This window comes from Halichoerus grypus, chromosome 6, assembly GCF_964656455.1.
Source record: "Halichoerus grypus chromosome 6, mHalGry1.hap1.1, whole genome shotgun sequence".
NCBI lineage: Eukaryota > Metazoa > Chordata > Mammalia > Carnivora > Phocidae > Halichoerus > Halichoerus grypus.
The window spans coordinates 88,679,138-88,695,153 of record NC_135717.1 but is presented as its reverse complement, the minus strand read 5'-3'; the positions used below and the strand labels follow the sequence as shown (position 1 = coordinate 88,695,153).

Genomic DNA, 16,016 nt, shown 5'->3' with positions numbered 1-16,016 from the left:
CTTCTCATGGCAATGGTAGAGGTTTGAGAGCTCAAGCAAAAATATGTAGGCGTCTTGAGACCTGCATATGGAGCTGACACTCCATCAATTTTGCCTCATTCTGTTGGCTAAAGGAAGTCACATTGCCAAATCCAAAGTCAAGGTGCCTCTCTCACAATGAAAGGGCACTGCAGGGTTACCTGGCAAAGGGTGTGGTTGTGGGAAGAGATGAAGAATTGGGGCCACTAAAGCAATCTTCCACACTCTATTAGAATGAATGGGTCTTACTTCTGGGGTCTTAGCATCTTTACTTCTGTCTTTATTATAGGGGTTAAATAGTTCTGCATTGATTGTTTCTTTGTTTACATACTGTTTTCCTTGCTTTAAACTTCTGGGAAGCAGGGATGTGTTTGACTTATTCTAGTTTTTCCAACAGTACTTAGCATCCTGCTTTACACATAATCAGTGTTTGGTTAATGTTTTTCAAATTAGTATTTTAAAATTTGGACTAAACTAGCTAACTAACTTAGAGATGTTCTTTAGCATTTTGTAAAAAGAAATTTATGAAGCGGTTTTGTTCAAAAAGGAAGAAATTCAGATATTGCTCCTAAATGTAGGCTAAAGGATTTTCTTCTCTACAGAGTCATTAATTATATATGAATCGGTGCTCACAGCAATCTACCAATGGATAAAAGAAAAAATTTTGCAAAGAAGGAAATTTGGAAGGGTTTATGAAATGTGTTAGTAAACATGGATGCAGAGGAAGAGGTGTTTGTAAGATGTGAGAGAATATACTTTTTTTTTTTTTTTGACTGGGAAAATAACTTTATTTTCTTCAGGGGTGTGGACAGATGTCTCGTCTCAGAACTTCTGGAACTGCTTCTTGGTGCCAGCGGCCTTTGTGACTTTGAGCACGTTGAAACGCACAGTCTTGCTCAAGGGCCGGCACTCGCCCACTGTGACGATGTCGCCGATCTGGACATCCCTGAAGCAGGGGGACAGGTGCACGGACATGTTCTTGTGGCACTTCTCAAAGCGGTTGTACTTTCGGATGTAGTGGAGGTAGTCTCGGCGGATGACAATGGTCCTCTGCATCTTCATCTTGGTCACCACACCAGAAAGAATCCGCCCTCGGATGGAGACATTACCAGTAAAGGGGCATTTCTTGTCAATGTAGGTGCCCTCAGTGGCCTCCTTGGGCGTCTTGAAGCCCAGACCGATATTTTTGTAGTATCACGGGAGCTTCTCCTTGCCAGTTTCTCCAAGCAGGACCCTCTTCTTATTTTGAAAGATGGTTGGCTGCTTTTGGTAGGCGCGCTCAGTCTGAATGTCTGCCATCTTCCCCGAGAATATACATTTTGAAGTTTTAAAAATGGGCATAATAATTTTTACAGGTTAAGAATAAGGACATTGTATAACTGTGCCTTGCCAAAAATAATCATCAAAAAAACATTTATTAGTATTCAATGATGATCGGTTGTTACATTGGAGATGGTAAAATGGTGATCCTCTAATTCTCTTATTCCTTAAGCATTTATTAACTAGAATATTTGTAAAGAAGAGCTTTTCTTCCCTCTCCCCACCACCATTTCCTTCAAGTGTCCCTGTGGACTAATGGAGTCTTTTTTATTCAACGTCTCATAATCAATATGGTCATTATTCTTTTTCAAGCTAAAATAGCCCCAAATTTGGCCAGTGGGAGATCCTTTAAGCTGGATCATATGTTCTTTTGACATGTCCCCATTAGTTTTAGAACACTTCCTTGCTTTCAGGCTAAACAAGATGTTCTGGGCTCACCTTGTATTTTCCCTGACTCCACCCAGAATCAAGGATTCCTGGTTCCTTTCCCTGGAGAATAGTGTTTAGAAACCAGGATCTGGATGTTCGGGTGTGCTCATTATTACTGTGAAGTCATTGCTTTTAGGTCCTTTTAGTGGACAGAACTTATATATAAATTTTTTATTTCTGTCCATAATTGTTGCGCTAATACCATTACCAACAACAAATAACCTATTCAGAGTTTAAGATTTCTTTTTAATACTCTCTGTTATTAGGAAACAGGAACGTGGGAGCACGGTGTCAAATTATCACCCAGCGGATTACTTAGTAATTACAAAGAGGAAATATACCTTTACAATTGAGAGATCTGGTGGATACCCCCAAATCAATGATCAAATTTGCCATTATCAATAATGGGACACACTGGCATTATGTATCTCCTGATAATTTAATGCATTGGAGAAATTCACAATATTACCTTGCCAGAAATGTTTATCCTTAATTTATTCATGAGGAAAAGAATCAAACAATTCTAGATTGTGAAGATTTCTATAAGATAATTTTGGCCCAATCTCTCCAAAAATGTCAGTGTCACGAAAGACAAAATAAGATGGAGGAACTATTCTAGATTAAAGGAGACTTAAGAGGCAGGATAACTAAACCTAATAAGGGACATTTATGGGACAACTGTAGACTCTGAATACTGATTTAAGTGTAAGTATGATCAATGCGTATTGGAGGATATGAAGGAAGGGAATGTGCATATATGTGATACATTAGTTTCTGTTTTTATTTATGAAAGAGAGACAAACTTTTATCTTCCATAGTAGGATGTCAATAGACAATGAAGAGTAGCAATGTAAGTGTGTCATTTTGAACTGTGAGGGTGAGTGCTGACAGTTTGAATGAAGATCACTGAGGGGTACCAGTGTGGCTCAGTGGGTTAAGGGTCGGACCCTTGATCTCATCTCAGGTCATGGTCTCAGGGTCCTGAGTTCAAGTGCTGTGTTGGGCTCCACGCTGGGCAAGAAGCCTGCTTTAAAAAAAAAAAAAAAAAGCTGATAGTGGTGGCCTTTAGGGAGGGGGGAGAGGTGGTGGGAGGTCAGAGGACACTGCTATTGTACAACTTGATTATTTTAAACTTTGCTCACACAACTTTGATAAAACTAAAATCTAAATTTAAAAAGAAAATAAATCTCAATTTAAAGACATAATGAAAAAATGAGTGCACGTGATGAAGAGCTACGGGGGTGAGGGAGGTTGGGGCCAGACTGTGAAGGAACCTGGGCGTAAAAAGGGAGTTTGAACTAAACTCCACTAGTGGGGAGGCTGTTGAGTGTTCAAGCAGGGTCACGGTGATGCAGCTCCTATAAAGATCGAGAAAATTCTTCTTCGAATACCTACTGATTTCATCCTTAGGGTCTGCTTAGAAGTTATTCATTCATTTATTCATTCAGGCACCGTGCTGGATGTCGGAAGGGTTGCAGTGAACAAAATGGACCAGCCCCCTGCCCTGGTGGTGCTTACTTTATGTACTGCTCAGGCTGATGTGTAGATTTGGGACATGTGAGGAATAATCACCCCTTGCCTCGGATTGGCACCTCAGAATTCTTTCAAAATGCTACTGTGTATGTGTGTGTGTGTGTGCGCATGCGTGCACATGCTCTCCAGTGGAATCCAGCTTAATTCACACAATTTCATATTCATTTTGCAGGACCAATGTCCCCATAAGTGATCGTCAGACACTTCTGTGACTCCGTGTTCTCTCAACAGCCTGCCCGTCTCTCCCTGCTGGCTCTTCTTTCTTGTACTTAAGGCAGGAGATCCCTATGCTTTGTCCTGATGTCCTTTAACTGGGCTCTGCATAAGATCCCTTGGCTGTGAATGGGAAGGCTGATGGGAGCAGAGGGACCATCAGAAGTGGGCAGAAGTCAGCATCAATAAAAGCTACTCTGGAAGATAAAAGGACTCTGAAGGGGGTATGAAGAAGAGGAGGTACCTCCCTAGAGGATGATGGCATGACTGCTCCAGGAATAAAGGCCCACACAGAAGGCGGCAGGTTCTAAAATGGAAAGGCAATATTGGGGGAATGGATACCTGGCTCACAAAGAAAACTGTTAGAAAATTTCAGAGAAGGACATGAAGTGATGAGAGAGAAGGGAACCTGTGAGAGGAGAGATACAGAATTTATCTCCATTTTGTTTTATCCTTTGCATCATTATCTGACTGCCTGTAATAAGATGTTTGAAAATGCCTCCAGATAGGGATGGGATCTCTCATCCATATTGTCTGTAGTAAAAGAAATTAGGGCATATTTCTCAAGAAGCTTCATCAATCTGATAATGAAACAGCGGGAGTGCTCTTCTGTACGTCATAATGGTGAGACTAGAGGCCATTTTTCCCCCCTTAAAGTATTTAGATGGAAAAAAAGAAGAAAAAAACCACACAAAACCTATTCAGCTAGATAAAATCAAGATTCTAAAGGATTTCTTCAAACAAACAAACAAACAAACCAAAAAACCAAAAAACAACAGCTAGGTAGGTCAGAAAAAGTGTTGTCATATCCTTGCTATATTGAAGGAGGAGAAAAACCCAGTAAGTCAGTGCCAACTCTAACTGTGCTTAATTGGGGGTTATTTCCACTCAGGGTGTGTTCTTGCAGGAGTTGAGTGATGCTAGAAACACCACCATGCAAATTCTTCTCTTTATCACAAAGAACTTACTATCACAACTTCCATCCACTTTCTAGATTCAATCATTCTTTTCTCTGCAAGTCTTATTTATTCTTCTCTTCTTTCTCTCCTCCCTTCCGCCCCCATTGTATATTTTGGAAAAGAAAAGGGACCAGGTAGGGAAGGATTAAAGAAATGTTTCTCTGCATATACAATGTGAATGTGTAGAAGTATATTGTTACAATGTACACAACAGGCTCAAGAAAATGCAGTGGGTAATGAAGACTTTTTTAATTGTTGGGGCTGACAAGCAGGTCTTCAGGTGGGGGGGGGAGGGGATGAAGGTTGTTTAACTATCCCTTTGAAAAAAGACTGCCTGGGTTGAATAATTAATATCATTATGATAAGAACAAAATAGAGATTCTTTTAAAAGAGTAATGATGGGGGGAAAAAAAGTAATGATGGTGGTATCAGGATCTTAGTATGCTTGTGAGAGTTATTAAAATTGAATGCTCTGTGTTTCCTGTACACTCCAGGAGTTGCAAGCAAAAGAAGATGGATTGGATTCAGCGGAAGGTATTAATATGCATGTTGTCAACTGAGCCTTTAACGAATTATTTTTTCAAAGATAAAATTCGAATATTTTCTCTAGAAACTAAGAAGACTGTTTTACATTAGGTAACGAGCAGAGGCAGACTGACTTTGAAGCTAATGCAACTTCCGATTCCCAGCCTCTCACTTGGGGCCCTTTCTTCTAAGGCTGTGGGAGAGGCCCTAATAATGTGTCCAAATGTTTTAGTAAAATTTGCAAAAGTAGTATATTTTAATTGCAATCATTTAAGATTGCTGTCTCTTTCCACTCCAACTGTCTCTGATTTCCTCTTATACTGGGTGTCATTGGAGTGGCAGTGAGCATTTTTGAGATGAAGCTAAGTAGAGACTGAGTTGGCAATAATTTAATTTGGGTTCAGTGAGATATATTTATACGGCTTGCCATCAGTTTCCTATAGAGTTAAGTTATTGCCAGCTTTCTCAATGAAGGAAAAGCTTCCAGGAAAACTCCATCAGCCCCTTGTGCCTTCTCACCCCGCACTGTGACTTGAAGTCTCAGAGAACATGTGCTCAGTGCCTCACCCCCTTACCTGAAGCTGTAGCCCGCTTTTGTATTCTGTAACGCTTTTTTCCCCCCCCTTCAGATTTGTCTCACAAATAGAATATTTGACAACTTAGAATTTTCTTTAAAGAATCAAAGTGTAATGCTTCCCACTAGAAAGCTGCTCCTGCTTTGTAAGTAGAGTACATCAACATTAAGGTTCTAGAATTTTTCATAGGCTGGGAAGGGAAACCTGAACATAGATTTTAAAAAGTTTCTTTAAGAGTTGATAAAGCTTGAGTTTGTTGCCACTTTGTCTGCAGTTTGGAAAGACACCTTGGGACATTTTAATAAAACAAGTGAGAAATTACAGACTGTTGTTTAGGCCATAGCTGAAGAGTTCTTTATTTTATATACACTTATTTATTGAAGAACTAAGAGAAAATTCATATAATAATGCATATGAAATAAAAAATGACAATAAGATTAGCATTGACATCAATAGAAATCAACCTGACATTAAAAAGCAAACTGCAACATTTTTTTTTTTCAAATCATACCACAACTGTAAGAAGAAAAGAGAAATTTTGAGTAATGAATAGGCTCCTGGATTGTTTGATAATCCAGTTATAGAAGAGGAGTGAACCAAATGAACACACTGGAAAAAGATTTAAATTTCTGGCTGGTTTGAGACGAAACACTAACATTGATGAAAATAATACAAAACTTGTAATACACTGTAAACTGGTTAATGAGTAGCATCAATTCAAGGGATATTTAATATTAACCACTCTACATGAAAACTTGAAATCCTTGAAATCGTGCAACTTCTATATAAAAGAAATTTGATAAAGGTTTTCCCTAATTTGACAGTGATTCTGAAAAACACATATTGCACTACTACCAATAAGAAATTTTTCTAAATGGTTCATAATGAAAAACAATTTTTGAGGAACCATAGTAAAGGATAGACTTGATTCTTTCTGTTATTTTCATATAAATGATATTATAAATCATAATGTGAAGAATATAAATAAAAAATATAGAAAAGCAAATATTACAGAACATTCAGGCTATAACTAATAAAATTCTAATAATGACAAATTTTTTGTGGCATTAATATCAAATAATTTTTTATTTCTCGTGATTTATTTTCTCGTTTTAAGTAAATACTCACTTTCACATCAAAATTTCTACTCTTTTCCTTAAAGAGGAACCCCAAATTGTAAACTTCAGGCCTTACCCTGTGGTATCGTTGTTTGATATGAAAGATGTTGTGAGATAAATATACCCCCCTTACCTCCTGCTTATATTTATGTATTTATGTATTTATTTATTGCTGGGCAAGGCATGGGCTTTGCATCTGCTGACTGGGCCATGGACAAGAGTGTTTGCATCTCTTGGGATCCTCTCTTTTGGTCAAGAGAGCTGGCAGAATACCTCCACATTTCATTAGCAGCCTCAGGCAAGAGCTTTTCCTTCAATAAATGACGCTGTGAAATATAATCCAACATCTTGTCTTTTTAGAACATTGCTTTTTGTGCTTCCTGACTAGGAGTTAAGAAATGCATATTTGCAATGTTGAGAAATAGCGTTCCAAATTTCATGAATCCGGATGATCCTTGACAACAGTTTTATTGAAAGGCTTGTGGTCCTTAGAGGCACAGGTCATTCATGAGAAGTGCCAGGGAATGACAGGGAGTCTGAGAAATAAGGAGAGAGGTCTTCTCCCATTGAATGGACAATGGGCAATGAATACCATGGAGAAGAGATGCCACCTTCCACTCACAGGCTGCATGGTTCCTCGAATTAGATCTTCCAGAGCCAGAGTCAGCAAGACTGCTTGGGAAAGCAGTTTCTAATAGTCATTAATAAAACCCCAAACAAACCAAAACCTTAATATTTATTGAGGCCCAAGCACATGTCTGGAATTGTGCCACTGTTAGAGGAGGTGATTGAGAGGAGGTGCCAGCCAGTTGACCCACAAGCTGGATCTGGGCAACTGGAAGCTCCTTACCCCCTGCTCTGTTCTTGGAATGTGCGTTTTACCCATTGTTCTCACCCTAGGAGCCACTTCAAGGATACAGCTTTGAGAGACTAATGGGTTGAGACCATCTGGACTATATACATGACTGAACCCCATGAAGGCCTCTATAAAACTCTTAAGATTCTGGTGGGCAGGTGTTGAGATCCATTTATCTTGCGGCTGCCCAAGAGAAGCCTCATAGGTAAGTTGTCTTGCTTATTAAAACTGCCACCCACCAATCCGGAGTGATCTGTCTCTTTCTTCAGTCTTTCCTTGCTCTCGTGTACAGGGACCAATTTAGAATTTCACCAGGGGAACTCCTGAGGTTGCTAACCAACAGTCAGGTGCTGGGAATAGATGGATCATGTAGATGCTGGTCTAGCTCCTTAAGTAGTTAAACAAGTAATTGGAAAGTTAGGAGATATACATACGTTTACAATTTTAAGTCTAGCCTTATGAAATTGCCTTTTTATTATAGGTCAATACTGGTTATTTCGTGTGATTGGCAGTTTCATATGATTGAATACCAGCAGTTTCATATGGTCCAACATAAAGAGCTTATGGCTTTATTATTTTCCTTTTGGGCCAGTTCTTCCTAATGCAAGACCAAATGACCAATTTGGTGTGTGTCGTTATCTCTGGTGCCCGCATCACGCATGTCAGTACCATCACCTTGTCATCTGATAACTGATCATACAAATTCCTCTACACATTTCCAAAAGCAGGGGGTGGGAGTCAGGTGGATGGTGGTGAGGGCCATACCTCATTTAAAAACCCTTGCAGTTGTTACAGAAATCAATTCAGGCTTGGTTGACTGAAAATATCCTCAGATGAGGTGGGACTTGAGCTAGAAATTGAAGGAGAGGGTAGACTTTATTAGGGAGAGGGAGACTGAGAATTCATTCTTTCCTCTATACTTGCAAAAGTGAATGGGCTGGAATGGAATTCCTGGGTCCAGAAAGGGAAGAAAAGAAAATAGAGAAGAATGGCCCAATTTTGGTGAAGAGAATTGGGACAGGAAGGGGAAGGTGGGCCCTGAGGGTTTTTTGTTTGTTTTTGTTTTTGTTGTTGTTGCTTTTTAAAGTAGGTTAAAGGTCAACCCTTCAGTGAGTTTGGGTCTTATTCTGAAGGTAATGGCATTCCTGGGAGACTTAAGGAAGTGTTTCAGGAAAGCTCCATGGGGTCCTTGCTCTCCTGGAATCCATGTTCTAACAACTGGAAATCTGCACATAGAGTGGTTTGGGTTGGCTGTTGTGTATCAAGGGGCACAGCAACTCTGGAGTGGTTCTATAGTTCTCCAAAGAGGTGGAAGTTCAGCCCTATCCTGTCTTAGAAAAACAGTAATACCATTACTGAGAACGAATAATTTTGTGTTTGTGTTTCCATATAATGCTCATGCGTTTGTGTGTGCCTTTAAAAATCTTAGATGCAACCATTAAACCTAACAAAAACTAGGAAACATGAAAAGAATTAGGTTCAGATATATTATGACTACTGTCTGGTCTATAGGACCTAATACACGTCTGATGTATTTTACATAGATCAAAGCTCCAAATTACTAGGTGTCACTACTTCACACAGGAGTATTACCGGTGTGTTTATATGGCTGCTTCTCAGGAACGTTGGTGAGAAGTTCATGATGTAACCAGTATGAAAATGGTCCACCACTATAATATGCTGGATCTTTGAAGAGACAACGGATCAGAATAAAAAAGGTGCTTACACGATGATATTAATATTAAAAATAATAATACAGGTGGTGATAAGTGCTATTAAAACAGAAAACAGTTTAAGGGGGAGAGAAACGAGTGGATGTTTGCGTTTTACAAGAAGGTGGGTTTGTAAATGCCGTGAGATGTAGTTTCATATAAGGATTATTCACCTATCTCATCATTCTCTCTCATCAAGGTCTTTAGATAACAGGATCTACTTTAATAAAAAATGCCAAACTCCTGGAACCTTCACTAGTCGTCAGCAAAGCACACATATAATCTGTACTATACAATTTAGCCCTTAATTGAGTTTGCCTTTCTTTGTTTCCCATTGTTTTCCCGTCAGCCTCGTGGGCTCAAAATAGACCTTAAGCTTCTTGAAGGCAAGAACCCGGCTTTAAACTCGTCCGGCACATGCGCTGCACGTACGAAGCAGAGGCTGGTTTGTGGAAAAGAGAGCAAGGGTCTTAAATTTCAAACTGCAGCTCCGCCTTTGAGACGCTTTCCGCAGCCGAGTGCGGCCGCCCACCGGGGGCACTGTCTCGCTCCCCACACCCCTTAACTGCCCTTCCTCATTGCTGTGCCTCTCTGCGGCCAGCAGGAGGCGCCACGGACTCGGGTTAAGCCTTTTCCCCCCTTTCCTACCCCACTTCCCCCAGCACGTGACGTGGGAAGCTGCCTCCGCCGGAGTCTTAGCAATAGGAGTGAGGGGGTGACGGGGTTTGGGGGTGGGGTGGGGTGGGGGGTGTGGAGAAAGAGGACACGCACGCACACACACACATGCTGGGAGCAGAAACATCCTCCCTAGCTTCGTGGGTTTCTCCTCCCACCAGAGCCAGTGTGTGAGAGGTAGGTGTGTGTGCGGGTGGGGGGGGGCGCACGTTTTTGGGTGTGAGACCCAAATCCAGACCAGGCAACCTGTGATCTCCCGCCCAACCCCCGTCCCCGGTGATTAATACCCATTTTTCTTACTCTCCCCCTCCTCCCCCTCCTCGTCTTCCTCTCCCGCTGCCGCGCGGTTGACTTGCACAGCGTGCCCCCGCCCGCTTCCCCTCCCCCGGCTCCGATCATCACCAACTGGAATCTGGGCTCCTGCCTCTCCACCCCCCCCTTTTTTTTTTTGAGAAAGGAAGGTTCCCCCCCAACCCCTTTTCAAAAACCACTTCCTTCGGCTTCTTCACCTCTAGGAAATCTCGGGGCTTTGCTCTTATCGAAAGTGTTCGTCAGGGTGATTTTTGATGACCACAGTCCAGAAGTGCTGGCGTCCGAATGCATTTTCTTTGGCTTTGCCAAGAAGAGTCGTGAACTTCAAAACCCCCGACACGGATTATCAATCCTGCTTTGCAGGAAGGGAAAACCCTCAATCCCTGGCCACCCGCCACCCCTCTCCAGAGCTTCTGCAGTCGCCCAGGCGCTCGGAGTCGGTACGTAAATGTTCGCTTTGGAGTCTCCTGTCTCAGTGTTGAGGTTTGGGGGTGTCAGGGAGATAAAGGGTCGAAGCAGTGGAACCGTTAACTAACCTGCTGTTGGGTGAAGCTCTTGAATCCAGCAGAACCCGGCACTTGCTAATTTGGACGTGGCTTTTTAAAAAATATATTATTTTTTTACGGTGAAAGGGGAGGGCTCCCTCTGGTCTTTTTGGGGGGGGGTGTTAATACCCTTACCGAACAGAGAGGTTGGGCATCGGTGCCCCGGGCCGGAGCCACGCGCCGCGACCATCCGTCCAATCGACACGTTGCAGGTGAAGCCCCGTGCGCTGCACATCAGCGCGGCGGCGGCGTGAGTGTGCGCGGGGGTGAGTGTGCGCGGGGGTGAGTGTGAGTGCGCGCGCGGGGGCGCGTGCGCGTCGGGGGCGTGTGTGTGTGTGCGCGCGCGTGTCAGTGTGCCCCTTCCAAGAAATGCCCAGTGTGCACCCAGTGCACAATCAGAACCCATTCAGCACAAGCCCGGGGTGGGAGGAGGCGCTACCGCTGGAGGCGATGGGGAGAGCGAGACAGACATGTCGGCAGCAATGCAGATGGGGCTGGGGGCCGCACTTGCTGGCGAGTTAAGTGGGGATTGTGCTTCTGCGTGTGTGCGAGTGTGTGGAGTGTGTGTTGCTCTATGGTGCCGCTTCTCCCCCCCCCTTCCTCCTTCCTGCCCGCTGCCCTCCTTCGCTCGCTCCCTCCCTCTCCCCTCTTCCATTCAGGTTGGCATTCCCACCTCTCATCCATGCCTGTCCCAGGAATGGTATAGCCAGACCTTTTCTGAATTATTTATAGACCGGTGCCGGCAGTTTTCCATCCCTCTCGTGTGCACTCTGTGGGAAATGCGGGGTTTCCTGCCCCTTTTCCTTAAAACGAATTGATATCTTTTTCGGAATGCATTTTTCTCACCCTCCGGGGGACACTCGAATCAAACCCTGACCGCCTCTTTTTCCCCCTTAGGAAGGGGACGCTTTGGGAATGACCATGCTCCACGGAGGGACAGAGCCGGCCCCCAGCCTCTCTACACAGATCCTCCTCCACTAAAGCTCCAAAAATCAAAAACCGTGATTGCCAGAAGAATCATTAAAAAAATAGCCCAGCCACTAACCTCACATGCAAATGGAATAATTACTCTGGATTCTGCATTGTGAGCTGCTCTCCATATCCTGAATTACCTTTGAATTCAGTCTTTTTTTCTTTGAATTTGCATCTCTTCAAGATACAAGATTAAAACAAAATTCACGATAAATTGGATTTTAAATTATCTTTCTTTCATTTATCCTTCGTCTTTCTTATGTGGATATGCCAGCGAGAAGAGGAGACTGGACATTCCCAACATGCTCACTCCCTTAATCTGTCCGTCTAGAGGTTTGGCTTCTACAAACCAAGGTAGGGCAAATTCTGTTTTATTTCGTCTCACCTGGGGTAGGGATTCCTTGTTTATCACTCTCTCAAATCCCTCAAGTGGAATTTTTGGAAGAAAAGGTGACAAGATAAGAAAATAATGCTGTTTGGGGAAAAAAGGCTTATTACAAAGGGGGAAATCTCCCATGTTATATCTTTCCCTTCCTCATCAAACAGGTTTCGGGTTTTTGGGAGGCAGTGGGGGTGGATGTATGTAGGGACGGAAGATGTTGGGTGGCATAAGGGTCTATGTATGTAGACATGCATGGGAGACTTGTGTGATTTTTGAGTTAAATAGCATTTTATTCACCCAGGGCTACAGCTCTGATTTTTATGGGAATCTAGAAAAAAAAAATTTTTTTTTTTTTTTCTGGCTAGCCTTTTCCCCCGTTGCCACTTCCATGCCTGTCTGTCTCCTATTCTCTACCTTCCTAGGAATTTTTTTTTTAATGCCCTTTTAAAAAATGAAAATAATGATTACTGTGGTTGTTGCCCTGAAGTCCACTTGCTGTCTAAAGCATTGACACCGGGCCCAGAGATCCCAGGAGGCCTACTGCAGAGGGACAGGTCTAGGTGGGGAATCTGGCTGGTCTAGGAACACCTGGAATTGAAGGATGCTGCAGGTTAAAAGGACTTCAGTCTTATGCTTGCAAAGAACGAATTCTGTCAATATTCTCCTTTTAATTGATATTTTTTTCCTGTGCTATTATTTTTGAGCTGTAAATTTCTCCTTCTGTCTACACATCTATTTATACCCACACATCCTCCAAGCAAACTGTTACTTCCACACTCTTGCAAAATGGCTATCTTGCAGAGTTCTAAAATGCTGTGCATGAGGAAGGGGTGCAGAATTCGACACGTGAGTCTTTGTGTTAAACAAAGAGATGTGCCGTTTGCATGTGTTCATCTTGTATCTTCAAAAGAGAATGAAGACTTTATTTTTTTTCCTCCTCTCATCAGTTTTTACAGTATATGAAATGTGGCTAGGCAGTATTTTTTTTATGTACTTGAAAAGAGAAATAGCAGGAGAAACGGAAAAGACTTAGCTAATGACTCTTCAGCTAGGCACTCATGCAATGCAAGACAACTCCTGAGGCAATCAGATCATCCACAGGCTGGAGGGCCATGATGGCGAGCTGGTGTGCTCTTCTCCTTGGTCCACTGACCGTACACCCCCAAACTCTAAGGGTGCCCAAATGCAGGAAACGGGTTGAGATAAAGATCTTCAAAATCCTGTAGCAGAATCATGGGTATCGATAGTCTCTCTGAAAGTATTCTCCCCCCAAATCTTTTTTTCTGGCATTTTTAATGACTGTACTTTGAAGCAATCCAAAAATACCAAGGGGATGTGGGGGAAGTAGGAGAAGATCTTTGTCCCTCAACATCACACCAGAAGATAGTTCTTCATTGTCCAGAAAGGATGGATATCATCCACACTCACCGCCCCCCCCCCCCCGGTTTCGTTCTTTTGAGCATTTAACTGGTAATCTGTACCCGTCTGTACTGGCGGCAGAATGGGAGAATGGGATCCCACTTGGAACCATGTTCTCACCATGTCTACAAATAGCTGAGGTTATCTGGTGTGTGTTCACCTTACAGACACCTGAGCTGGTTCTCCCATCTGCTTCTACTCCTTCAAGTGGGAGGAGGTATTCTTAATTTTACTTCAAAATAGAACAGAGGTATGGGTGAGAACAGCAGCTCCATGTGCACTGGTTTCCTACGTACAGATGAGCAAGGTGAGGTGGGTGTCCTTAGAGCCTATGCCCCTTTTCTCATTCCTGGTGCCTGCGAGAGTGCCCTACAGGGACGAGGTCCTTCGTCGTATTGGTTGGTGACCAGGTTGACAGCAGGCCTTTGGACAGAGTTTCAGCCACATTCTCCTAGAATGCTCATGGGATTAAGCCAGGTTCTAGGCCATCCTTAGTTGGCCCTAAAGCTAGACAAAGGACAAGAGGTTAAAAGGGGAGGGTGGTGGGGACTGGGTGGTGGGAAAGCTACAAGGAGAAGGGGAGGCGCTTATTAGGATTCAAGGTGGAATCACCATAGCTGGTCTGCACCTTTACCACATCCAAAGCCGTTTTGGATCCCTGATGAGGCAGGTGTGTCCTATCCCCGTGAGCAGTCTTGTCGAGGCCGTGACTCAGTGGTGTTCTAGGCTGTCTCTGGGCCACTGTTCTCTCTCTCTCTGTTTTCCCCCCTCATGGCACAAAGAGCTGACTGGGTTCTATTTTGTCTTCTCTCCTTCTGCCACCCCCCGTACAGTGTGGGTTACCTGAGGAAGAAATGTGTCTGCTGGTGGGAGGAAGAGCAAATTTAATTTCAGTTGAGGAGCCTCCGTGATGTACAATTAAGAAAAAAAAATAGTAAAAAAACACTAACGGGAAATAAAGACTTCTCAGGCAAGCCCGGCCAAGGAGTTTAGATTGGTGATTTGAAGGGAAGCAGAACAACATGGTTGCCTTCTATCCCTGTGTGTTCAGGTGTAGCCAAGCATGACGGGTCTGGGACCACAGAGCCATGTGGCCACCCAGAGATACCTGTTCACGTGCAAAGAGAGGAGCAGGGTGTGCCCCTCAATCGTCTCATTTCTTCTCAGCATTGGTTCCATTCCTAGGAAGCCTGTCTGTCTGAAGAGTCTTGCTTTGCCACTGCATGTGTGTTGTTTCGGGCAGGGATGGATGCAGAGAAAGCAAAGAAGTAACGAGGCAAAATTAAGGGAAAGGAGGAGGACCAACACATTTCTCTAGTCACTACTTTGCACACCAAATGCCTTTCTTGTAGGTTGAGTGCAAAGAGCGACTCCCTCTGGTGAAGGGGTGAACGGCAGGTTGATTTTGTATTCCTCTTCACCTCCAGAAGGATGGCTTCAGAACCTTGACCATCTTCTTTGACCTTCATGTGCATGCACCAGCCTTGTGTGAGGAGGGGAAGTGGGCACCTGGGCGGCGGACACATGGACTGAAATCGGTTGGGGGGATGAGTGAAGCCGGACAGGGAGAAACGAGACTGAGCTGATTCAGCCCTCGACCATATCATCATTGCCTTGTAAAAAACATTCTCCCATCTCCTCCATGAATGTGTTGAGCCCCGGATGCAGGGGTTTGCCCCCCTATTTTCGTGTTCAACAATACGAAGGTGAAGGTGACATGTTCACGACTGCTAACAAGTTAAAGCAAAATGTCATGAATGTTTATGGAGTAGGAAATATAGCAGGCAGGGGAAAGGACAGGTTGTATGTGAAGAAACCGTAGCAGAAAAATCAGCCTATAAAAGCCAGGGGCAGGAAAGAAGCCAGGGTGGAACTCACCATTCTAAAGGTTGGCAAACCGTTGTTCTGAGCGATAGCCTTTTCTCCTTAATAAGGAAGGCTGGGGCTGACAAAACCACTCATCTCGTGTAACTTGTTGAGGTCAGGAGTGGATACGCTGGAAAGTTAGGTCCTCTTTCCCCGCTGTCATTCTCCAGCCTCCTTAGAAATTCTAGAAATTTCTTCCTTTCAGTAAATTACATTTTCAGTCTCTGGTAGCGTGCATGCAATCGGATATGAGTGTCGTCTCTATAAATAAATATAGATCAAAAAGAGTTACTGGTCTAATGAATTGTTCACATTTATTAAAGTGCATCCCCTCTTTGAAACCACAGAAGAAGTCTCTAGGGAGAGTAGATTAGTGGTTGAATTGATATTATCTTTCAGAAGGATGCCGAAGCTAGAAGAACCGAATGCAGTTGGGATGAGGGGGAGTGGGCATTAACTCAGAGGAGGTGGGTTTCTGGGGGTGCGCCTGTGGCTGTTAATGGTCTATCTGTGGCCCTTACACCAAATCCATTGTGTGGATGTGCTTTTGGAGTTTTGTGAACCCAGAGAGGTGTGTTTGGGAACCT

General features: G+C 43.4%; 1 protein-coding gene and 1 pseudogene across 4 annotated transcripts in view; one reads left to right on the top strand and one right to left on the bottom strand.

Annotated features, from left to right (window-relative positions):
• Positions 1–774: 774 nt before the first annotated feature.
• LOC118524320 (small ribosomal subunit protein uS17 pseudogene) lies at positions 775–1,320 on the bottom strand (annotated as a pseudogene).
• Positions 1,321–9,993: 8,673 nt separating this feature from the next.
• Positions 9,994–16,016, top strand: part of GRIN2B (glutamate ionotropic receptor NMDA type subunit 2B) — a 403,399-nt gene continuing 397,376 nt past the window's right edge. For 2 of the 4 annotated variants that reach the window (XM_036074447.2, XM_078075634.1), the window contains exons 1-3: positions 9,994–10,110; positions 10,449–10,685; positions 11,688–12,116. The gene's annotated coding sequence lies outside the window, so the exon portion shown is untranslated. Of the gene's footprint in view, positions 10,111–10,343; positions 10,686–11,142; positions 11,313–11,687; positions 12,117–16,016 lie in introns of those variants that run through there. The other 2 variants (XM_036074448.2, XM_078075633.1) reach the window with 2 other exon arrangements.